Source organism: Lonchura striata, chromosome 2 (genome assembly GCF_050655825.1).
Source record: "Lonchura striata isolate lonStrDom1 chromosome 2, ASM5065582v1, whole genome shotgun sequence".
NCBI lineage: Eukaryota > Metazoa > Chordata > Aves > Passeriformes > Estrildidae > Lonchura > Lonchura striata.
Genome location: NC_140704.1, coordinates 108,062,601 through 108,088,496, shown reverse-complemented (window position 1 = coordinate 108,088,496; position 25,896 = coordinate 108,062,601). Strand labels below are relative to the sequence as shown.

The 25,896-nt window shown below is 37.5% G+C and overlaps 1 protein-coding gene across 13 annotated transcripts in view; it reads right to left on the bottom strand.

Moving 5' to 3' along the window:
- The window catches only part of DLGAP1 (DLG associated protein 1), a 405,586-nt gene that overhangs the window by 160,092 nt on the left and 219,598 nt on the right, over positions 1 to 25,896 (bottom strand). The gene's annotated exons all lie outside the window — the stretch shown is intronic.

Here is a 25,896-nt window from a genome sequence, read left to right as displayed (position 1 = left end):
TTTGTACTTCAATTCCAGTTCACCCATATTCTTAAAAGTAGCTAAACCAATCCCTGACATCTGGAAATACAAGCTGTCAAAGTTTATCAGTCATTGTTTCACACACTGTAAATCTCATCCAACTGGAGAAATTCTGAAGGTTGTAATATTGTCTTGCTCTGCTCACACTGGAGTGATTCTGCTCTGGGTGATGCCTGTGTTCCTCAGCACAACCTTTGACCTCCTCCTGGAGGTTGATACCCCCTTCTCGAAGCAATAGGGTTGCTGTAGCATCCTGCTCTGGTTAATTTGGTGGAGTTGTACTCACATTTAATAGGCAAACTGCAGAAATCTCAGACAAGATAGTCACAGGCTTCTGCCTACTCCTTCTCACATGGCAAATAAAACTGTTGTTACCAGACTTTGTGGTTGCTGCTCTCCCACGGCCTAAAGTCTCCAGCAATTGTTCATGTTGGTTTTCCTCAGCCCTAGTTGTGATTAGAAAACAGGCTGGGAACAAGAATGCAAAGAAAGAAGTTTTCTTAAAAAAGCACTGAGTAACAAAGTTACATTTATTCTCCTAATCTGACAATTTTCATGGCATTGGTCATCCACAGTATGGCTAAAAGCAAGATGTCATATATGAAATCTACCTGGAATGCAATCACTCTGCAGGAATGTTCAACAATGAACTTAACACAAGGCTCCTGTTTCAAATATCTTCTAATGACCGGCTAGATGCCCTTTGTGAAACTAGAATAATTGGCAAATTGTTTTCTTATTCTCAGTAACTGGATATTTTTTTTTGAACATTTAATTATAGGACTTTTTTCAAGCTGGGTGCATTCCTAAATGAATGTAGATTTTTTTTTGTTGTTTATTTTAAGGGATATTATTTTTCCCTTTTCTTCCAAGCATAACTTCACAGATAATCTTCCCTGGCTTTAAGATGATTTGGCCTCAGAAGTACACACTCAGGGATATGTAAACAGTACTGTGTTTCTGAAGAGCAATGTTATGGTTGGTCTGGTTGAAAGAGAGGATATAACCAAGTATGATAAGAAACATGAAGAGGAGTGAGAGGAATATGAAATGCTCCATGGCTAACAGAGCTTGGCTGCTGTGGAGACAAAGAAGATAATCATAAGCAAAGAAATTAGCTGGTGGTGTTAAACTACTGCCTGAAGAAAACCTTTCCAGTTTCACCTCCTGGTCTGTTACAGCTTGTGGTACATATTCCTTAACTTCTTGGACTTCAGGGTTTGTAATGTCATTCTCCTTGAAGCATGAAGAAACAGAATGTACACAGCTTTCCAGAATATCATATGATACTGAAGAGAAGAAGTGAAACAGGAATGTCTCAGTGACGCCCACAGGAACAGTCACCATCGCCAAATTGTCAGCATGCCTCTGCAATGCCAGACCACAGTGAGCATATGGATAGTTTAGGCTTCCTGCCATTAGACTAGATTAGTGAAGCAAATGCGCCATGCATATCTAGTGTAGCTTTGTGTCAGTGGAAGAAAAAATAAAAATCCCACTACACATAGCCTACCGGACCTAAGAACAAGGGCTAGTTCTTGGGAAATTTCCATGGAAAAAGCCTGCTGCATTCATCAGCTTCTGTGGTACCTCCCTGGAGAAACCCTTTGTGTGATCATTACACCCCTGAGACCATGAACTGAGGTGTGAAACAAGAATACCCTTCCTTTCTGTAGAGCAAACATGACTGACAGCTCTGCAAAATCCCTCCAGCAGATGACACTACCAGGGACTTTCATTCTGTTACAACTCACGCAGGCTGCACGGCAGCAATTTGTGCAAAGCCTGCTCTCGACAGCCTCTCCAGGCAAGAGGCTTTAGTGAAAGACATACCCAGAGAGAAAGATACTCCCAGAACCTTCAGTGAAAAAATGTTCTCTATAATTTGAAAGAGAAAACTTCAAGTCTGATGGAATTGGATATTTCAGGCATTTTCTTCAGAAAAACATTAAACCCAAGCCACAAAAAATCCACTTTGTGGCTTACCAAACTTTGGTCTCTTTAGTAGCAGATTCTAGTACAGTTGTCAGGGCTATAATCTCTGTTGCCAAATGACCAAGTCATTTATTACATTTTCATGTGTGGAACATGGAACATTGTTACATTTCCTTATGGAAGATTATTCCAGCAAAAAATTTAGTGTTGAAATTTGCAGTATACTGACAAAATCAAGAAAATCAGAATGTGCTATCCTGTGTTGCAGTTGACTAAGTAGCTAAACTTCACCAGAGCTAGAAATATGGTTATATAAAATATTCTTCCTTTTGAAGCTGACATGTTATTTATACCCTGTTCATGACTGGAATTACAAATCTGAGATCTAGGAAGGGTTCCAACGACTATGCTACAGAGATAACATAATACACCTGTACATTTGTTTCACTTCAGAGAAGAAGCAAAATAAAAAACTGGACAACATTTAAATAGCAAGTTAAATATTGGTTAATATACACATCTATCATTCTGCAAACACACATCAATTGTACTAGCTTGAATAATCCTATGCACATTAATCTATTTGCAAATAAAAATTCATAATGCTAAATATTTGTGAAATAGAGGATGTTCATGCCAAACACACAGTTGAATACAGGGCTTAAAACATTTTTTTTGTGTTTGCCTTCCATTTTTTGGCATATTAATTTAATTTTCTTTTGTACTGGCACCATACAGAAATGATTTGATCAAGAACTCTTTAAATATTAGCAATGAGCCAGAGCAGCCTCAGAGGAAGGAATCTTGTTAGCTGTAATGTAAATGCAAACACATGCAATGTTTATTTTTGGTGTAATACTATTGTGGCCTCTCCTGTAGGCCAAAACCATTATTACCCCACATATTATAATTAGATATCTTCTCAATTAATACAGAAAAATGTCTTTTTAAAGCTAATTAACCTTCATGCCAGGTATCAATGTATGTTTTTCTTGATACTTGAATATATTGTAAAACTGAAAATAACAATTACTTAAGTAATTGTAATTTCAGTAAAAGTATTTCTAATTATCTTACTTTCCTTATAAACTCTCAGGCCAGAGTTAAAAAAAGAAACTACACATCTCTATGTAGGCTTGCTCTTCAGCAAAAAGTGCCATGTACAGCATCCGGCAAAATTGATCACATTCCTCTCTAAAGTTATTATTCAGTGTTGTCAGCTCCTCGTTATTTTACATAAAAAAAAATTATTCCAAGTAAAATATCTTTAAAATAGCCTCTGGAAACATTCTCTTTATAATCTACAAATATGAAAATATACATTTGTGATTTAACATATTAATTATAGGAATCTAACTGTTCTGGCAATCCTGCACATCCCTCTTGCTTGTTCCTACACATAAAACTTAGTCACTGCTTGCAGAAGGAAATATTGGAATGAAGATCACTCCAGATTGGGTGCACAAAAATAGGTATGTTTAAATAGGTCATAGCAAGATGCTGTTGGTAGAGACTGAGTAACCATTTCTATAAACTCTGACTTTGTACACACATATTTTCCTAACAGCTTCTTGCTATGCTGGGTATTGTGTTATCAAGCATAATTTTATAACTTATATCAAAGGTACTTCCATGCAGCTCCACTGCTGAAACCAGACCGTGGAATGAGATGAATTATACTGCCAGCTTTTTTATGGTTCATTTACACTAATCGTTCAATGTACTGGATGAAGTTGTAAGCCTATAAAAGGACATGTCATTGATGCCACTGGGAATTTTTTGAGGGCTTAAGGTGTTATGACCATGCATGATGAATTGCAAGACACTGGAATAATTACAGATATTGCAATTTCTAAGAACTACAAAATTCATATAATGGTTTGGGTTGGAAAGGGCCTGAAAATCATCTTTTTCTAACACCCTGGACATGGATATAACTAACAATTATTAATCTAAAAGTGTACACATATACTGTATACACATGAGGCAGAGATAATTGTGGTTTATGCATTACATTATCTTGAAAAAAAACTGCTTACTATATTCATGACAATGCAAACACATTCACATGTGTTCTTACTCATCCTTTTCATAAATATTAATTTACCCAGCTGATGTGGAAGTACTGTTTTTCTAAGCATTCGATAATCCTTCAGACAATTTTGCATTCTGAAATGTTCTCCTCCTAACCTTGACACAGCGACTTTCAAACAGCAGTGGTGCAATGCAATCGTGAGGGATTCTGCATGACCTCCTGTGGAGCACGTCATGACATAGGGGAACATCCCCATAAGAAAGAGTCTAATAAGAATTGGCAGCTAGTATTTTGGAAGGCTGCTTTAAAATTCCCTTCTTGCACTTCAAGGAAAAAAATCCCACTTCTTAAAAGTTATATATTGTTGGATTACGACTGCTTGTGCAGTGAAATGTGCCATTGCCTGTACCTACTATTGTGTTTCAACAGCTGGAAAGTACAATATGAATTAATCTGCAATATTATAACTCACAAGTAAAACAGAAGGAAAAAAAGAGAAAAGTTTTCTTTTACAACTTCCGGAGACTACATTTAAGGTGGTTTTGGGAAAAAATTATTCAAAAAAATTCTTTGTGTAAAAGAAAAAAGAAAATCCTTATCAAGTGAACACCAACATACTGTAGTACATTTATATCACTAAAATATTTGTATCAATATTATGGAATTAGGCTGAAAGTGAATTTATTCATCATATTTTAATGCTATGGAAAACTATGTTTGCATGTAAATTACTGCAACACCCACAATGACTTGCATTTTCACCTTACAGAAAAAATGCCAGACTTCCATCAGAATATTTATAGTACCTAAAACCAGGCTGGTGTTTTGAGAGAAGGAAAAAAGAAAAAAAAAAAAGGAGATCTTGATATGTTATCAACTGCAACTGAGGAATAAATGGAAAGGAAGGAGAAGTGAACTGTGACAGATGATAACAGCAGGTTGCTGAATTTTTCAGTTACTTGCAGACTGCTTGTGGGAAGAGGTTGCAGCAGTGTGCTCTGAGCTGTGCCACATTTCCACTGTGACTCCTGTTGAACTTGAGGGAATTAGACATGGGCCCAGCTTGCCCTTGCTTTTACATAGCTCAAGAAGTTGCTTGGAAATAGTGGCAAGAATGTAGTATGAACTCAGCTGACTTCATTAAGTTTGCCATTATACCAAATGGTGGTACTAAAGCTCTGTGCATCACAGTGTTATGTTTTATACATGAGCATATAGCACCACTTACTATGAAGACTGCCAAATACCTTGTAAACCTTTCTTATAACCCTAAGACACCTCTGTGCAAATGGGCTGACATTTTCTGTTACTGGGAGTTTTCCTTTAAAGTATTTAAAAATTTCAGCCAAAAGAATCCCACTATACACAAAACTAGTGAAAATATTTTTCTTTGCTTGTTTAAAAAAAGAAAAAAAAGTCTTAGCTTCAGTCCTTCAGTCCCAATTCTTCAACTTACTCCCCACTTACTCAGGGGGGGAAGGGCCTGTGGTCAGTTTGTATTGGTTTCTTCTGCCTCCTCACACTCTTCCCTTGTGGGTCCTTCCCTCAGGCTGCAGTCGTACAAGAACTGCTCCAATTGTCTCCTTTCCATAGGGTACAGTCCTTCAGGTACAGACTGCTCCAGGAAACAGTCTCTGTGGGCTGCAGCTTCCCCCAGGGCATATCTGTCTCCTGCAGTGTGTGGTCCTACACAGGCTGCAGGTGGATGTTTGCAGGTGGATCCATCCCTGTGGATCTCCATGGGCTGCAGGGTCACAGCTGCCTCACCATGGTCTGCACCACCTGCTGCAGGGGAATCTCTGCTCCAGTGCCTGGAGCACATCCTCCCCATCGCCCTTGCTGATGTTGGTGTCTGTAGGGCTGTTTCCCTCACATTTTTCTCACTTGTTACTATCAAAAATCTAAATTTTGGGGGAAATAGGGACAGAAAACTGTGCTTGTTTGTGATCTTCATCTTAGTGAATATGATCTCAGCTATGGTGTACTTGAGAGGTCTTTCTAGAGGGCAATACAGTACATTCTCTCAATCACTGATAGCCTAGAAGCAAGATCTGGCCCTGGCTTCTCTCTGGCTTTGCCTCTCTTTATGCAGTTCATTAATTTAGTCCTACATGTTTCTCAGAAAACAGCTTTCAACACTATGAATATCCAGATACTCCCATAGTTGCCATTTTTTGAGAAACGGGGACTAAATGAAATAATTAGGCAAAGCCCTACTGTTATCTAATAAATTTTTCATTATCTGTATTGAGAACCCCCCACCCCATTTTATCAGGTTCCAACACATTAACATTTGCAGTCAGTTTCTCTGACCCATTGTGCAGATTCAATTGAATTTGAGCTCAAATTCAGTTTTACTGGCAACTGTACCTGAACCATGGAATTCAGGCTATGCTGGAAGCAGCACTTTATCCTATCTCACCTCTGTAATGCCCTTTGAAGAGGGAGGGTTTATATAATGCCAGAATGATTTTTGCTTTTATATTTCCTGTGGGAATCCAGGGCATCCCTCTGGCTGCTCTGGAAGGTCTGGGACCCTGGTGGGGAGTCAGGAACCCCCCTGTACAGAGCCCCAAGAGACACTGTCTCTGATCTCTGTCCATAGAAAAGAGTTTTTGATCTTACCAGAAGAATTATAAACTCTGATTGTTTGATATCAGTAATAATTAACTATGACATGGGTGCAAAAGTAGAATTTTAAGATTCTAGATAAGGGGTCCAAAGAAAACAAGATGGAAGAAATTAGGTGTGTCTTGTCCTTTTTCTCCTTCTTCATGCCCTCCATGTTTCACTGTAGTGTTGGCATTTTTCCATTGGTTTAGGCTGGGAACACACTGTTCAATGTAGGTGATAGATATTGGCACATTATTGTAAATATAGCCCACGTAGTTTCTAGTTTATAATATCATCCCACTAAGGGCAGAGCCCCGCACGCTGCCCTGCAGGACAGAGCTGCTGCAGGGCAGCAGAACATGTTAGAGATAAGCAAGAATAAACAACCTTGAAAACCAGCATAGACGAATTATGGCTTCTTCTTTGGTTGCGGGGCTCAAAGACAGAAACTTTCTACAATCTCAGAATCATCTAAATACCACAGATTCTGTCATAATTTCCTTCACATATTATAGCTCTGTAGACTATTGTTGTATAATTACATACAACATATATTATAACATTATATATAGCTAGCTCCAGTACTTTTCCCTACCTTTTCCCTGCCCTGACAGGCAGAAAGATAAAACACATTCCAGAGGCTTCAAGCCCTGGAGGGTCCAAGGCCCCTATCCTATCTTAGTTGCTTCTGGAAGCCAAGGTTGAAAGCAGATGTTTGAGACACCTTTTCATAAACAAAGTTTAGTTCCTATCTAAAGCAGGACTACAGAAGGGGTGGGTACTAAAGGGAGGAATTAATTTATCACCTGTGCTTTTAACTGGGGATTCTTGTCAATGATGCTAATTTTCGAAATGTATAAAACTGTATTTACCCCATGAGGGCTGGGCATTTTTCCATGTCTGCCCCTTAGAGCCCTCCAATAAAGACCACCCTTTATATTATCTCCTATACTAATATAGTCTCAAAAGTGTGTTATTTCTACATCTTTAAGGTATCAATATATTACCTGTAGGTTTTCTATTGTCCCAAACCCCTGAAATTACCTCATACAAGAAGGATTTCAGTGTGCTTCTCCCCTTTGCCATAGGATCATGTTTTTACCAAAGGCTCTGATAATTGCCTGTTCTCTAATAGAGCAAAGATGCTGTCCTGTGACCAAAAGGGCTGTGCAGTGCTCTCTTCCTTCACTGGTGTACCGAAGTAGATTACAAAGCTGATAAATTCACTAAAGAGGGAATTAAAGTCCCGCCGCAATTGTTCTGGTTTTAATCCCGGCTGGCTTCTCAGTGTTTCCCACAAAATAGCACCCCAAGCTCTGTTAGAAATGTCGTTCTCATTTCTTAGCCACTCCACTGAGACACTGAGTTGAGAGATTGTTCTAATTACTAGTGGTGAAAATGTCCAAGAGGATATGGATACAGGCAATGCATTTACACATTTATTCATTCTGATTCATTCTAACAACACTTAGGTGCTCTAAGATTGGACTTTTTGTGCACAATTATCAGAATTTTAATTCTTCTGTTAACAGTCACAAAACCAATATAAGCATGAATACTTCAAAAATGTAGATTTTTAGATTGTGAGTATATGGGAACATGCACTGAGTGTTGTATTTTATTTATTATTTGAGGACAGAACACTGGACTCCTCACCTTATTTTTACCTAAATGCATGAAAGCTATCATATGTCTAAGAACTCGGCCCAAGCTTTCTTTTCCTTTTACTTTAAAATCCAAATTAAACACTTGACAATAATTCATCTCAGTGGTTGCTCTTGGCATTCTCACCATTTCATACAAGGGAGTGGGCTGTAATGGGCTGCAAAATTTTCTTTGGGGATGCATGGTAATGGATATGTTGAATAGAATTACACTTCTGGAGCTGATTACTTCTAGTTTCTACTTCTAGTTTGGCCAGGCACTGATAGTACTAAATGCATTATTGTGGTATTCTTGGGGTGAGGTGGGGAGGAAGGTATTGAAAATTTAAGAAGTATTAAAGGCTAAGCAAAGATATAACAACAGAGTAATCTCCCTCCTTTCAAAGAAGTTGGAAATACAGTTTTTGTTTCTTGTTTCCTAATGTATAGCACTGTATCACAGCCCCACAAAGAGCAGTACTCCCCACAACCAAATGAGTTTTTATCTTCTATTCAGATTTCTAACACAAATGGTCATAAAAAGCTCATATGAACTAGCAGAGAAATTCAAGGACAGGCACAGGACCTGAAAATAAGTTACTTATTTTTCCCCCACAGATTTACTAGATTTTAGATGTCCTTTTATGTTCTTTATTTTGTTGCCAAAGCACTTCTGCAAGGCTACCAATGGGCAGTGCTGCTTTTTTGCATGATTTCCAAGTTAATTCTTTGTTCCCACAAAGTAGTGCCATTATTTCTTTGCTCTAGGGGAAAAAAAATCACACTATAAGGGGTGAGATGATAGGGATAATTAGACTAAATCGTGGCATACAACACAATGGGAAAAATATCTTTTATGTAGACCACCTGTCTACTTATTTTGTAGCCTGAATGATGTTTTGTTTTGTTCAGGGAAACAAATTCACTTAATAAAATCCAAAACACAGATGGCAGCTGCTAGGAAAAATCCATACAAGATTTTGTTGCAAAGGGTATAGAAGTGATCTGAGCTCTGAATGGAAGAATGAAAACTTCCGTCTCTGCCTGTCAATGGTGCTCTTTTCCAAGAGCTCTCTCTCATGCAGCGTGGGATTTAGTTAGGGCAGAAATTCTAATCCAGAATGTTAGAAATAAGGCTTTCTTTCATGTCACTCTGAGCTATCTCTTATATATTTATTTTCATGCACCTTCATTATTTTATTGAAAAATATTTGAAAAATAATGCTGGATCTACATAGTATTTGTTCAGGTTTGTTTAAAATGTATCAGGAGAGAATTTTTAGATCTCCCTTCCTCTTACAGGTTCAAATGCATATTTCAATGCAAAATCACCTAAATTTAAGGAAAGATAATGTGGGGTTTTTTTTTGTTTGCTTGTTTGTTTTTTTAACACAGTATTGTCCTTTATTAGACTAAGTCTGTATGTCAGATTAAATTCACAGATTCACATCAAATGTTGATATCCTATTCAGCTGAACACATACCATAAGCTATGTACAAATAATAGGAAGAGAAAGAGTTACTCAGAGAATGACTAAAATGATAACAATTTTACATATTTTAAGTCTCTCTTTGCAAAGTCCACAGAGCAAGAAAAGCAGGCTTGTTATTTATTCAGTCTGGTACTGCTTGGAAGTTTAGGAACTCAACTCAGTTGAAGACATTTCTAGATGGCAAGTCAGAAACACGTGAGGATCTCAGGGTGATTTCAATCTGGCCTAAGTCCTTCAAACACAGTTATCTAAATTTGCAACTTAACTGGGGGGATAAAATAAAGATTGTGAACAGCCAATAAATTTTATGGTTTAGATACCAAAAGGACCTTTTCCTAAAGATGATTATATTTCAAGGAATGAAAACTTTAGTCATGTTGAGGGACTACTTGATCATTTTCCCTTAGAGAGGGGACCCCTTCCATAGGAATCTTACCTGTCCTCAGCAAGGAAGGCAGATGCTTCCAGAGCTGCTATTCCCCCAGAAAACAGATCCCTATCCAGAGGGAGCAAACAGCATAAAGACTAGTGCAAACATCTGGTCTCACACAGTGAAGTTCTTCAATAATAGAGTAACTGTAAAACAGTCTCTGAAAGGATTCACTTTTCTGGAGCCAGTCCTTGGAGAAGACCAGTGTCTGGCAGATTCTGGTTGAACATCAGAAATGGCAGTGCCAGTACAGATTATGAAAATAGTTGGCCTGAAAGATCCAGAAAAATCATCACAGAATCAGATGATTAACATAGGATTGGATTATCATAGAATTCAGTTCATTATCAGAGAATTTGATTAGTGATCATAGAATGACAGAATGGTTTGGTTAGAAGAGATTGTAAAGATAATTTGGTTTGAACCCCCTGCCATGGGCAGGGACACCTTCCACTTGACCTGACTCCTCAAAGCCCCATTCAACCTGCTCTTGGAAATAACACATTTTTCTGTTTGATCACTTATTATATATATATAAGTAGAAAAAAAAATTCCTCTTAAAAGATCTTCCCCAGGAAAAAGTTCCCAGAGTTTCTTACCAAATTAGCAAAATGAAAATGTCATACAAGTTGCAAATATGCTAAGTTATTAGTTAACTAGTTCTAAGGCAATTGGTAATCACTATTCTAAAGGCTGGTCACAACAATATAACATCACTTGGAATTGAAAAAAATAAGGTTGAAAATACACAGGGAACATGATGGAATTTTGCCACTGAAATCATACAAATCAACATAATTTTTTCTCACAACTCAGGATAATTGAATTGTAAGCCACTGCTTAACAGGAGTAAATCAGGGCAGTTAGTAAGCAACTTTTAATTTAAAATAAATGGACATGCATCATACAAAGCTCAATTCTCATCTGTTTGAAGGCTTTTACTACTCTGGCAGCAGATCCACTGTGGAAACATGAGAATGTAGCCTCAGGGAGTATAGGCTTGCCAGATACCATTGCCAACGTATGCTCTGACCAGATCTATTACATGCATTGAGAGCCTCACCAGTCTGTTTTGAGAGAAGGAAAACAGGTTCTAGAAGTTATTAATTCACTGGAATATCTTATCTATAGGGAAATTCTAACAGACACATGACAAAATGTATTTTGCCTTACTTTCATTAATGACGAATCTCAACAAATCAAGCCCAAATTTTGAAAGCAACCTCCAATGAAATCTGGATTAAAGCTCAGAAAGATATTAAATGATGGATTTATACTCCTTCAAAATCATTTACTGAAAAGCAGGAGTGGGCTTTGGCCAATTACTTGAGCTGTGAGTTTTTGTTATAGCTTGGAGACAATTAATTTCAAAATTTCTTTTGAAGAATTCATTTACAACTTCTAGAACATGTGAATTGCCAATGTCTATGACATCTACATTAATCTTAGGCACTTTGAATCTCTGAGTCAATCAAAGAACAGAACTGAAAGTTAGCTTCCCTATTTGAGGCAATTTCGCCACAATATACTCTTGTTAAAAATCCTTTTGAGTTGCTACATTCCCTTGTGTTGTTAAGACTGAGTACGGCTGAGTCTACTAAATCAGGAGTGGATATGGGTCCAGTACAATTCAATGTCTTAGGAATGATCTGGATGACAAGAGTGACTGCACCCTCGCCAAGCTTGTAGCTGGTACTAAAATGGAAGGAGGTCAGCCAGAAAGAATAGCCACCTCACAAACACATCAACCAGCTGGCAGATAGGGACAAGAAGATTTGTATAAGGTTTAACAAAGATAAATGTGAACTCCTGCGTCCAGAATAACTTACACAGCAGTATGGGCAGGGGTCCAACTATGTGGTGAACAGCTCTGTGGAAAAAGCCCTGCAGGTCCTGGAGCACATGGACTTGTTTACATTCGAGCTGAACATGAACCTGCAGGCAAATATGTCCTACGCTGCATCAAGGAGTACAGGCAGTGGATGGAAGGATGTGGGAATGTCCCATCTGTCCTGCACTTGTTAGGTCAACGTTGAAACACTGTTTATCCTGCTCTGCTGTACTGAATCCTGGGAGTTCATGAGTGGCATGGAAAATTTGAGAGAATTCAGTGGAGAGTCACCAAGATGATCAGAGGGTTGGAGAAGTTGACATAGGAAGAAAGGTTGCTGAAATTAGCTGTATTCAATCTAGAGAAGAGAAGGCTCAGGGGGATATAACCACAGTCTTGCAATATCTAAAAGGTAGTTATAGAGCAGACTGTGTCATTCTCTTCATAAGGATGTCCACTGATAAGAGAAGAGGTGAAGGGCTTCACAAGTGGTGCAGTAGCTTCAGTGTAAATTCCATAAGAAAAAAAATTCTACACTGGGAAAACAAACTCTGGAACAATTTTCCCAGAGAAGTGGTGGAATCTCCTTCACCGAGAACACTCAAGACAGTTGCACAGGTCCTTGGGTAGCCTAAGTGAATTCTAGACACAACCTGGCAGGTTGAACCAGATGGCCATCAGAAATTCCTTCTAACCTTCACCTTTCTGTGATTATATATGCTCAAGTGAATGAATCAGCAGACTGCTACAAGAATTTCAAATGCACAAAGGTACATTTGAAATGATGGATTTTTCACTACACATGAAAATTTACTTGAATTTATTCATGAACAGCCAAGCCATGTCTGAGATATGCTATATTCCAAACAAGCGCAGACAAAGTCTCTAAATCATATCTTAAATGCACAAGTTCTATGCCATATTTATTGTGAAAGGGGAAAAACTTTGAAACGTTAATGGCATTCTCTAACTGTAAAAAATCTTTACTGTGCTATTTCTTTATGCACATTTGTAGGCTCTATATCTTGTTGTAAACTTAATACTAGAGGATTGAGACAGAGAAAGAACTATGAATGCATAATTTACAAAACAGCCTAAACCCATCATAATCTGAAGTGGTATCTTAGGTACTTCTATGCAGTTATGGAAATGCTTCTGAGACTGTATTTATCAACCTTACAGTAATAAGTAAGACTCATAAACTACAAGATATTGTCCATTGGAATGAGACTCAATATTGACCATTTTACGTCTTGAGTTATAGCAAATATAGGGAGCAAAATCAAGCAAAGTCAGGTCTCTTGGCACTGAAAAATATGAAACAGCTCCCACCTGACTTTACTCAGAATTTTGAAAATATATAAAAAGCTGGAGTAAAGTTTCAGCACAGGGAAACACTTTCATTTCTTTGCATATTGTTGCAATGGGTGTAATGTGTTTTATGAAGGATAGACCTCTCACTTGAGTGATGTAGATGAGTCAAGGTGACTGAGGTACTCAGCACTTCAGTTTGTCCTTTTCCAAAATAGTTTTTTCCCACTAGACTGAAAAATGCATCACTTCAGTGATTGCCTGCATTCTTTTCTGGTGGCCAATCACACCTCCTTTCTGTCTGGGTAGCATAAGTAATCCCTGTCCTATCATTTCAATGTCAGCAATCTAGATTATCCTCTGATGATCAACAACTGCTAACAGACTGAAATGCTGAATGAGATTCTGCCACATTGTTACAGATACACTACAGCATTGCTCTTTGTTTTCAATTTTTAATGACCTATGAGAAAGAAGGAATTCCTTATGTTTCCAGTCACAAAACAGCACACACATCTTTCCACTACGACAGGGAAGGGAACAGGTAATTTCATTGCAACCCAGATAGGATTTGCATGTGTACTTTCCTAAAATACTGCACAGAGGCTTTGCTTATGCAAAACAAAATTAAAATCAAGCATTACAAATAAGTCAGTGAAAATACATAAATTTAACTTGGAAACTTTTAAATGAAGTCTTATGTTCCATAAAACTTACTCTTCTGCTGAAATAGTGCTGGCTGCTTCATATTTGAAAGAAACATGCAAAGAGTCTGCTTGGAGCTACAGATAATTAATAGATGATGCCTTTCCCAATGGAAAAACAGTAAGTGCTGTAGAAATACAGCAAAATGAGGAAAACCTGTGCTAAGAAGTTGTAAGGAGCCAGGATTTCACATGAAAGTGCTATTGCGTTTAAATTTACAAATTATCACTACATATCTGGGTTAGTGTCCATCCCTGAGTCCGAATAACTTTTGACACATTTTTAAAGTGTTATTCACACTACTTCAAAGACAATACAGGGAAATGAAAGAGAGCTTTCAATGAAAAAGAAGAGCACAAACTAATCCCTTTCTCTAATGTTACATTAAGCATCTTTTCACATTTGAAGTTGTAAAATACATGGTTACTTAATATGAATAGGTTAGACTTACTCCATTACAGGTGAAAACATTTCATTTCATGGTTAATTTTTAAATAAAGTCACAAAATGCAGTCCATTTTCCTGAGACCAAGGATTTCCTTTGCAAGCATGAGAGAAAGAAATCTCTACTGTTTTCAGCCTAACTAGAAATGAGAAACTGAAATTTAGGGATTTAATGAATAAGAGTAATTAAACATATTTTTGCATTCAAGAATGAAAAGCTAAGAAAAACAAGCATTAGTTAAGCCAGGAATGACAAACAAAGGAGTCTAGTTACTTAGCACCTCCTGGAGCAAAATTCAGGAAGTTGCTTTGGTTTCCATCATAGCACTGTTGTGAAAAGCCCAAGTCAGAAACTGGCTGTAAAACCTTGTAAGTGGGAGAGGAACATTTTGTAACAAATGCTCTTCTCTCACAGCAAAGGAGCTCTCTCTGAGAGCAGATCTTTTCCAGCTCCTCTTCAGACAATTCTTGAACAGACAGTGTGCTGTATTCTTCCAAAGGCTGTATCTATAGCTCACAGTCATTGAGAGGGTTTTTAGGAAAATTTGTCCCATAAAATTAGATTTGAGACATATGTAAGGGAGACTTAAGGGAATATACACAGCCTTTCTCTCTCTCCTCACCACCCCACATATGGCTGAGGATGTGTGTGCACAAGAAAACAATAATTAGAAGCAATGTCCTGAGTCTTAGTCTAGGCATTTATAAATCTTGTTCCAGTTTCTATTACAAAGGCTTTGTTGTCTTTACCAGAAGCTACATAATTTGGTGCATTTGAATAAGCTTAAAAGCCCAAGCATACCAGTCCACTTGCACTGTTGCCACAATAAGCCAAAACCACAATTCTCCATGTAGCAACAGCACTGAATCTGTGCAGCCCAACATAATAATTTAACTGCTGACAGTTCTCACCTGGCCAGTATTTTTGTTCTTAGCATATGCTTGCTCATGTCACTTTTAACAATTAATTATATACTCCTCAGAGACTATTTTGGCATCTAGCGGTATTAAGGTAACTGTCAAACCTAATCAAACCTAAGCTGTATTTACAACTACTTAAAGAGAATTCTTTCATTGTAGTCACTGAAAAAAAATTGGACACAAAACACAGATCTGCATGCCATGTTCTCAACAAATATAATGGATTATAGAATGTCAAGAAACTGTCCTATCATGAAAAAAGTACTGAAATTTAGGGACATTACTTATTTTCATCTCAATACCACAGCAGTTGTCACAAAATAACATTGTATCTCACATTTATCTCACCTTAAGTGAGCTCTAGATATTTGCTCCTATTTTCACATGGAGCTAAGTGCATACATCATTGGAAATAGGTGACATTAATCAAGTATATGAATTTATCAGAAAGTGGAAAAAATTGTAAGTTTACCTACATATTGAAATATATTAATTTAAAACCAAGGTTTCAAACAGTTCAGAAACCAGATACAGATTTTCATAATGTAATTAATAAGAAATATGTAGAAACAAGGCATAATACACAGGTAACACATAAACCTTAGATTTTATGCATGCTATTTTACATCAGGTACCTAACTATTACTTTTACCAAACTGCAAAATATACCTGTGCCTTAATACTGAACTAAGATGTGCAAACATACTACTAAGAAATTTGTATCTCTCCCCACCTTGCTGCAACAATTTCCAAACACCACAAAATTTTTAGGGAAAAAGTATCTTGGCCAATCCCTCAAATAATTTCATGCTGATATACTGATGCAACAGCATTGTGCTTTACAAAAACTGTTCCTATCAAAGTATGACAACTTTCTATCCTCACTGAAGAATTAAAAAATAATAAAATCTATGTTCAAGTGAATCAGATAGATTTTAAAGTGCAATCAGGAAAATAATTTGACTTGAAAAGATTAAAAATTGCTATTTCATGGTGAAATCCCTATCTTGCTACCAGTTCAGTGACACTTGAAAAACTGTAGATTGCCAAACTGACTACTCAGAGACCCGATTATGTTGTCCACTAAACTCACAAGAAGTGTGATTTTAGAGTTCGGATGGTGTGGATTTAGTTTTTTTTTTTTTTGAGAATTTAGAAGGTTTTGCTTTCTTCTAAAGGCTGATCTAACCCTCACCCTTACCAGTCATTTTAGCAGGAGAAATAGCATTATTTTGAATGTGGAAAAATGCACAGGACAGAGAGAACCATCTTTGAAATACCAGAGCAACCACACAAAATACTGTTGCATGCACCTCCTGGGCCAGGCATGTTCCTGCTTCAGCCTATTTCAATGCTGAAAAACTTTGTGCAGACAGAAATCTTGCTGTCAATTTCTAGTTTCCTATCCGATGTTAAAGTGTCTTAATTCTTTGAATTAGAGATGTAACTGATCAAACCATTTGTTTGAAAGGAAGTAGCAAATAATTATATATTTACTGTGCAGAGCATACAATTAATACTTTTTGCTCAATGCTTGCTGCAGAGTTAGTCCACAAATAAGCTTTCACAGTATTCTAATAAAATATTCAAAAGAAAATACTGTAATCACTTAAGAATTAGAATTTAAGGCACTCGTATATTGAAAAACCTTGAATGACATTATTTATGTCACAGTGATGTCAACACTGACTTAAGGTCTTGGGTCTCCACTGAGACTGTCTGCTGCCAGTGGGGTGAGCCTTCAACTACCCTGTCTTCCTGCTTCAAGGAAGCAAACAGCTCCAAATTGAGCTGCTTCACTCTTTCAATTAAGAACATAATTGTAAAAGTGGCCTGATTCACTCTGCTTCTTTTTCAAACTCAAAGTAAGGCCACCTACCCACCGTACAGATTTTTCTACTTCCTCCTCTCCTGTTCCTACTTACAGATTTGCTGCAGGGAAGACTGTTGTTTTCAAATGATGAATATTAAAGTTTGGCAAGAAAGGGGTTCTTAGATTGAATGTAGAATAAAATACACCCAAGGAAAAAATAATTTCATGGCTGGTATGAACCCTCATTATTCCCTTGTATTGCTACTTTTTTGCAACTATTCATGGTACTCCTGCAAGACATGCAGTTTTAATAAGAAAGGTGAAAAATGCTAATGGAAAAGCATCCTGAGAAATCAGTCGCTGTTATGAACTCAACAGATGTTAGTTTTCTGTGCTCCCTGAGGCTAAGGAATTATTTATTTATAGAATGTAAAACTTAAATTGACAAGTATCTTATACTGAGGCTTTGATAAATCCCATATTCTATTTTACCTCCATATCTAATGCATTAAGAATATTTAAATCTAGATGGAAATTTCATTAACTTTTAATTTGAAAGTAGCCTTTCCTGATGGTGTATGGAATCAAAACCTGGCCTTTTGGTAAGCTCCATGTAAAGAGGAGGAGTTGACAGCTGGACCAGTCATCATAACAGGAGAAATGTGACATCTTGGATCTGCAAACTTTTTCCTGATGTAACTCAAGTTATCTTTGAAAACCCACCAAGTTAATTTTTCTCTTTTGCCTCTTGAAGTCAAAGGATATTTTGCCATAAACATCAGTGGTTCCAGACACTCTATCAAGTATTTAATTTGATAATATAGTTCATTATTAAAATGGCCTTTAAAAAGCTTTTGTGTGGAATTGGAAAGACATATCATCAATAGTTACAATATTCAAAACACCTTAACGAATAACAAAATAACACTGCATTGATTCCAAAAATTCTATTTTCTTTCTTGACAGAAGAGATTTCATAAATAATGCAAGCAAAAATACATGCAAGAAAATAAGTGTTTCATAATCTAACTTCATATTTCTTTGCATAAAAAGTGACCACGTAGAAAAATGTCACATATGAATTTGAGTGATGCTTTTGAAAATGTCAGTGCATTGGAAAATAAAAAAAAAACTAATTATCCTTTACATATTTGTAATTTTTGTTAAGGATTTGGGAAAAAATAAGATGCTTGGGCTAAAGCATTCAATCTTTTCTCCATTGTAAGTGATAGATTTTTATCAAAGATGCATTTTATTTGGAAAAAAAAAAATTCTCCCTTGTCATGAACATCTAAGTATATCATCTAGAATTTTGTGTGAAGACAAAATGGGATATAAAGCCTAGCTGTTTTCCCTAAGATGGGGGATTGGTTGATTTGACTCATAACATAACAGTATATTTCAGAGCAGAATGACAATTCTTTACCCCAAGTTATTTTTCAGGACAGACACAGGGAATAAAGTAAAATCCTTTTCAATACCAGGCTCTGCCCAGACCATTATGAATAGCAAAAATGCACATCAGTGTCTTTCCTATGCTTTTGTACAAAATACAGGTTGTCTAATAATGAATGGAGACTCATTACACTCTTGTAATATTTCCACTGGCATCCTGGGCCATATTCATAGATACATGTACTTATAAACTAATTTTGCAACCAGCTGTGGCTTGAAACTACGTATTTTCCCTCTGTGATCTGCATGGTAGACACATGCACAAAGATAAGGCTTAATAACAGTAAGGCTAACTTAAAAATGGTTATGCATAAACTTTAAAAGAGAAAGATGAGCTGGTAGGGAAGAATGAGAAAGATTTAAAAAAAACCACAAAAACTAAAAGAGATAAACTTGAAAAATCAAAATACTTGGCTTTCTTCCCTGTTTTTACACACAGTAGTAGATAACAATTCTAAAACTAGGTATCCGTTATTTGAGCAAGATAAAAAAGTATCCATTGTAAGAATTTAGGAGGACACAATATGCTCACACCATCTGAATTTACCAGGTTCACTAGAGTTATTATTAAAACCCTTTCAAAATTTTGTAAGATCAGAGAATATTAGAATCACAAAATGGTTTAGTTCAGAAGGACCTTTGAAAGCTCATCTAGTCCCTGCCATGGATAGGGACATTGCCTAAAGCCCCATCAAACCTGCCCTTGAACACTTCCAGGTTGGATGAGGCATCCACACCTTCTCAGGGCAACCAGTTCCAGTGCCTCATCACTCTCACTGCGAAAAATATCTTCCTCATACCAAATTTAATTTACCATTTTTCAGTTTGAAGCCATTTCCCCTTGTCCTGTCATGAAAGGCAGCTTTAAAGTGATTATACTGTGCTGGATTAGGATTTGCAGTGAACCTGCTCTTCTAAGTTTAGAGTATGGAGAGTCACCTTGCAGGACCTCTTAAAATCTACTTGCATTATAGAGTCATACAAATTGTGTTTTGCTCCAGTTGTTTAAGCTAAATTTTATCCTCAGTAGCACTTGGGCTATTTCTAATGTTCACTCCTATGGGATCTCTCACAAAAAGTGATTTCTGCCACTTTCACACAGAAAAAAAAAAAAACAAACAAAAAACCCACCCAAACCTTTTCCTAAAAAGGAAACAGAAAAGCTCAGGTAATACTAATGTTACTGTGGAAAACCCAAGGATGTTAAAAAAGATTTGCAACCACCATACCCTAGACCACAGCATTTCAGCTATATGCAAAGTTGACATTTTTCCTTTGGAAATAAGTTCTAACTTTTCTGACATATATTAAACGTTGGCATATGGTGACAAAAGTATTGCCAGCAAGAGCAGTACCTGAATAATTCAACAACAGTGTCATGGCCAAAGAAGCTGAAAGAAGTAATATTTAAAGTAGACATTAAGGATGCATTCTTGGAGTTTTTCCTACAGTGATGTCACCTGACACTATGCCACTCGCTGTCTGCCAGCATGGATAAAAATAAGCAAGGTATACTACTGCATTTATTTCAGTGATAAATAAGGTTACTTTTCCAATTTCTTAAGTTTGTGACTTCATCCAATGCTACTGGTGAGACTGATTGAGCAAAATATCTCCCATAGGTAAAGGATGTTAATTTGATAAGATTGAGTTTCTGATGGAGGACACAATTTTTGATTGTTAGCTTGTCTATTAATTCAGATTTTCTGAGAAAATGTGGGGTAATTTGAATGTTTGCAGTATGTATCTCTAGCATTTCACAAATCGTTAGTATGGTGATAAAATTAAAAACTAATAGCAAAGTTAAAATGAAACATGATGATTGAATAAGTGCTATCCTTTAGATATCTAAAATCTCAAGAAATCAAGGGTTCTCTGTATGGTATGTGGAGGTAGATGTGTCCTAAGTTAATTTGTAAGTTTGTTCTATTTACTATATGAAAAAATAACATCTATGACAACATCTCTATTTTAAAAGGCCTGGCTTAAAAACCATTGACTTTAGTGATAAGTTTTCTGACTTATTTTGAAATACATTGTATTAGCTGCTTGAATACTCTGCTTACTGAAGCTAAAAGACAGCATTTCAAAATTCGGTATGCTAATCACCAACAGGCTCATTTTGCCCAAAAGCAAACTTGAATGAGATTGGTTCTCATTTCTGTCAGTCAATATGTGACACAAGAATAAAGTCATGTGATGTGTTATACAAGGAGATACTGCTTAAGAAGGTGCAAAAGCAACGTGTTTTGTTCCACATGCATGGGACCTGGTACCTTCAGAAATCCATCTGACTATTGCCAAATGGACAAAAGGCTTATATATAAACCTATATATATATATATATATATATATATAGACACACACTGTACATACACAAAACACAAGCAGATATTATCCATATAAACTCACAGTCAGCATGTGATACATACCTAAAAACTAATCTGCCTGTGAAAGAGAAACCTGGGAATGACATTTATTTTTGGTGGAGGTGCAGGGAGTAGTGCACCTCTTGTCATTTCTCCTCTGTCTTAAAATGAAACTTCAAAATTGCAAACATAACGAGGCACTTACCTTGCACTAAAAAAATGGGGTTTCGATTTTTTTTTCCTAAGGGAATTTAATTTCTAAAATAGAGACTTTACAGTTATAAAAACTTTTGAGGATCTCATCTTAAGCCTAGAGCTATAGATTTGGAATGATTAAAACAAACTTCACAAAATCCCGGAGATCCTGAATTCACAATACAAAACAGCCTCTTGGCCTGTAGCAGGATGTCTTCAATGCATCCACTTGTTATTAGAGTTAACTGACAGTTTAGCTACCAAAAGAAACACCTTCCTGTACACAGTCCTTTCATGACACACATCAGCTTATACACTCTCACACATAAAGTATATTTTTGTTTCTGCAAAGGAGTTCTGGTAATGATTAAACATTTAGTAACATACATTTCCAGAATGTCACAAACACAAAATCCAAGTGTAGTTATGTCCTAGAGTCCATGTTTTGCTGCAATACTAGTGATCCTTTAGGCTAGTAGATTTTGGATCAAACTACTGAGTCCAACATATTCAGCAGAGAGGTCAGCAAATAATTTCTGATGTTCATCAAACCCTGGGTTCAAAACTCCTGTAGTTGTCCCTGCCCACTGTTTGCTCTTGAACAAAAGGAATTACTTCATAAGGTCTAGCAGCTGTTGAAACAATTCTCCTCCACAGACCTGTGTAAATGATTGGGAGAGGTATTGCTTAATGCTGAGAGCCTGCAAAATAATTCATTTTCTGAGGCTGACAATGTACAAAAGGAAGAATAAGATAAATTACTTAAGACTAGATAAAACTGAGGTTTATTTGGCAAGGGATTACAAAATTATGGTTATATTTAAAGCAGGAAAATAGCATCATAGAACCATTTGGGCTAAAAAAGATATGCAGAAGCACAAAATGACCACCTACAGCTAATTTTCACAGAAGTTACATGCTTTTCCTATCACAAATGTAAAGAAGGATGGGAGGCAATTTTCCATTTGAAGAACATGGATCAGAATCAGAGATAAAAATAACTCACAGTTTGAGCTAGAGAGACGAGACACGTGCGTCCCTGTACCACTTTAACAACTCCCCAAAAATATGTTCATGGAGATTTACCAAATAAAGCTATCAATCATGTACTTAGGCTAAAGTAATCATGTAATTTTGCTGGAACTTCTGGCAATAGCTTGAAATTGTGTTAAAGTATTTATTCCCTAGAATTACTTCATGGGTTCACCAGGGAAAAGCAAATGAAACTCTTCTTATCATGCATTTCCATTAATTTCTCCTAGCAGACAGTAAGAGGAAATATTGCCATTTGCCCTAAAGCTTTCCTTGGGAGAAGATTTCTGTGGGGAAGAGACATTTGAGGCTATGGCAGAGGTACTGAAAGGAAACACAGAGAAGCAGCCCCAGCCCCACTGGTTTCTGGCAATACAGAATTCTCTGCAGCATTTAGCTGGTGGCTCTCCAGAGCCTTTCTCAGCCAAGTGGAACTGCACCTGCTTTCCATTGCAAATAACCACAAGAGCAAAGCCTCCCTGTTGCCAAACTCTTAAACCTGTGCTTTTGTTCTCTAGCTCAGTGTAGCACCAAATGGTCTATGTAACAGGAGCAATTCCTGTTGATAATTAGTTCTGTTCAAATTTGTTTCTAGAAAGTTCTGTTTTCCTAGGAGAAATCTTCTCGTCCATGAGCAGAAACTTGAAATGTCCCTCTGGAGACTGCCCTGGGGTGTTACAGCTCTTCCTGCTAGCAGCTATCTCACTATTTCGAAGAGGCCTGGTCTAGACTGAGTGCATATATATGAAGAAAGACTTTCAATTCATTATACTGGCAGTCAGGGCCAAGGATATCTGTGCACTGAAAACCCCTCTGGTTTGTGTATTGTTGTTTATCCTTTATTACTCTGGATAGCAGATCCGTAAATGTGGTGGCCTTCTGCCTGTCTTATACAGCAATGGTGTATTTAGCAAACCTAGCATTTCCTAAATTGCTGCTCAAGTGATTAATATTTATTAATCTTAGCCTATAAATAAATAAATAAATAAGCAAAGCCCGTAGCATCACTGCACCTAGAAGAACTACTGGTCTAATCTAGTGGTGGAAGACTGCTTTTTGAAAGCAAGGATATTATGCTTAATCTGACAGGGAAGCACTCAGTTGTAACTGTACTGCTTCTCACTGGAGCAACTTCACTGGAAATTTGTAAATTCACAGAACATTTCTAAAAGGACTGAGAATTATGAAACAGCAGATTTAAAAAATAGGTGTTGTATTCAGCTTATTTTTTAGATTTTATAAGAAGTACTGAAGCTGAGAAAGATGTGAGCAAGCTTGTAGGCTTCTCATGTGGTGTCTGTACACTCAATCTGGAGACTGTCCCCTTTTTACCTTGGATCCTCTTCAGATTTTAGGTGCCTCATATTTACGTCAGATAATATTTCAATACTGAATACCAGGTCTGTCTTCTTCTCCGTCTCATTCACATCATCTCTGTATGCATAAAACATCAGTCAATGTACTCTTTGAGTAGATGCTTTAGTTTTGACTCTTCAGTACATGAACAATTTAATTCTCATTATTTTTTTCCCTTTCCAATTTACTGTATTTGCAGTTTTCTACTCTTGTGTGTCATGTTTGGCACATGTCTGCTTGAACTCAAATCCACTTTGACAAATGGCAATGTTTTATTTTAAAGGATTTGTGAGCTTAAATTCACCATCTCAAATGTACCTTACTGAGATTTTTCTTTTTCTTGGATAAGAAGTAATATGTTTTCTACTAAAAAAATGCTGCAATGAAGTGTGCTGTAGAACTGATCATTATATTTGCCACAAAAAGCCAAACACCAGATTAGTTTTTCTCCTTTATAAATCCTTTTTTTTTTTTTCCATGCTAAACAAACTCCTATCTTGAGTTGCTTAGATATATACAAATGGAGCAACAGGTGTTCAACAGCTGAAAGTGCACTCCTTCTAAAACTCAATCTAGTTTAATTAAATAATGCAAGTTTATCTGAGGAAGCTGTTCCCAAGTACATGCTGCCAGTTCACTGAATGCATACCTGGACTGATTAAAGCAGTAAATTTGAAATAAGATGGAAAAAATATTGCTTTTTTTTGGAAGCCTTAGAATTCATCCCTCTAACAAGAAAATTAACACATAATATTTACTAGCAAATGTTAAGCAAAGATTACACCTTTGTATTACAATGGAGATGTGGTATTTATTAGTAATTTAATGTTTTTCTATTCAAAATATGAAGTGAATTCAGAAGACATAACCGGTGAATCACAGAATCATTAAGGTTGAAAAAGACATCCAAGATCATCGAGTTGACCATCATGGCAACTAAACCCCAACACTAAGAGCCACATGCAGTTGTTTCTTGAATATCTCCAGGGATGGTGCCTCCATCACCTCCCTGGGCAGCCTGCTCCAAATGTTTAACAATCTTCAGGTTAGAAATTCTTCCTGATGTCCAATCTGAACCTCCCTTTGTGCCACTGGAAGCTATGTTCTCTAATCCTGTCTCTTGTTGCCTGGGAGAAGAGGCCGATTCCCACCTGGCTACACCCTCCTTTCAGGTGGTTGTAGAGAGTGGTATATAGAACCTCCTCTTCTCCAGGCTAAACTAACTCAGCTCCCAGAGCCGCTTCCTCATATGACTCACCTCTCTATACTCTTCACCTCTCTTGCCCCTCTCTTCTGCACCTCAGTGTTGTCTTGTAGTGAGGGAGCAATACTGAACACAGAACTCGAGGTGTGACCTAACCAGTGCTGCATACTGAAACACAATCACTTCCCTAGTCCTGCTGGTCACACTATTTCTGACACAGGCCAGGATACCATTGACCTTTCTGGCCACCTGGGCACAAGTGCCTCATGTTCAGTCAGCTGCCAAGCAGAACCTGAAAGTCCTTTTTTGCCAAGCAGATGTCCAGCTACTCTGCCCAAAGCCTGTAATGCCGCATGGGGTAATCGTGGTCCATGAGAAGGATGTAGCACCTGGGCTTACTGTACCTCATACAACTGGCCTTGGCCCATTGATCCAGCCTGTCCAGATCCTTATGTAGAGCCTTCCTGCCCCTCCCCAGATTGACATTCCCACCCAACTTAGTGTCATGCACAAACTTACTGAGGGGGCACTCAATTCCCTCATCCTGATTATCAGTGGAGAGAACAAACAGGACTGGCCCCAATACTGAGCCCTGGGGAACTCCACTAGTGACTGGATGACAGCTGGCTGTAACTCCATTCACCACCACTCTCTGGGCCTGGCTGTCCAGCAAGTTCTTAACCCAGTGAGGAGTGCAGCTGTCCAACCTTTCCAGCAGTATGCTGTGGGAAACAATGTCCAAGGTTTTGCTGAAGTCCAGGTGGAGTACATCAATACTGCAGCCTTTTCCCTTATCCACTAGATGGTCACCTGGTTATAAAAGGAGAGCAGATTGACCAAGAAGGACCTGCCTTTCCTAAACCCATGATGATTGGGCTTGATCCCCTGTCTTGTGCTTTCTGCACGATAGCAGTCAAGATGATCTGTTCCATAACCTTCCCTGGCACCAAGGTCCTTCCTGTGGATGGACATGACACTGGCCGACCTCCCTTGTGAGCCAGAATTTGCAATAGATGAAGGAGGGCTCTTCTGCCAGCTCCCTCCGGTAGAAATACAACAGGAATTTTCTGTAACCCCAGTTACAAATTCT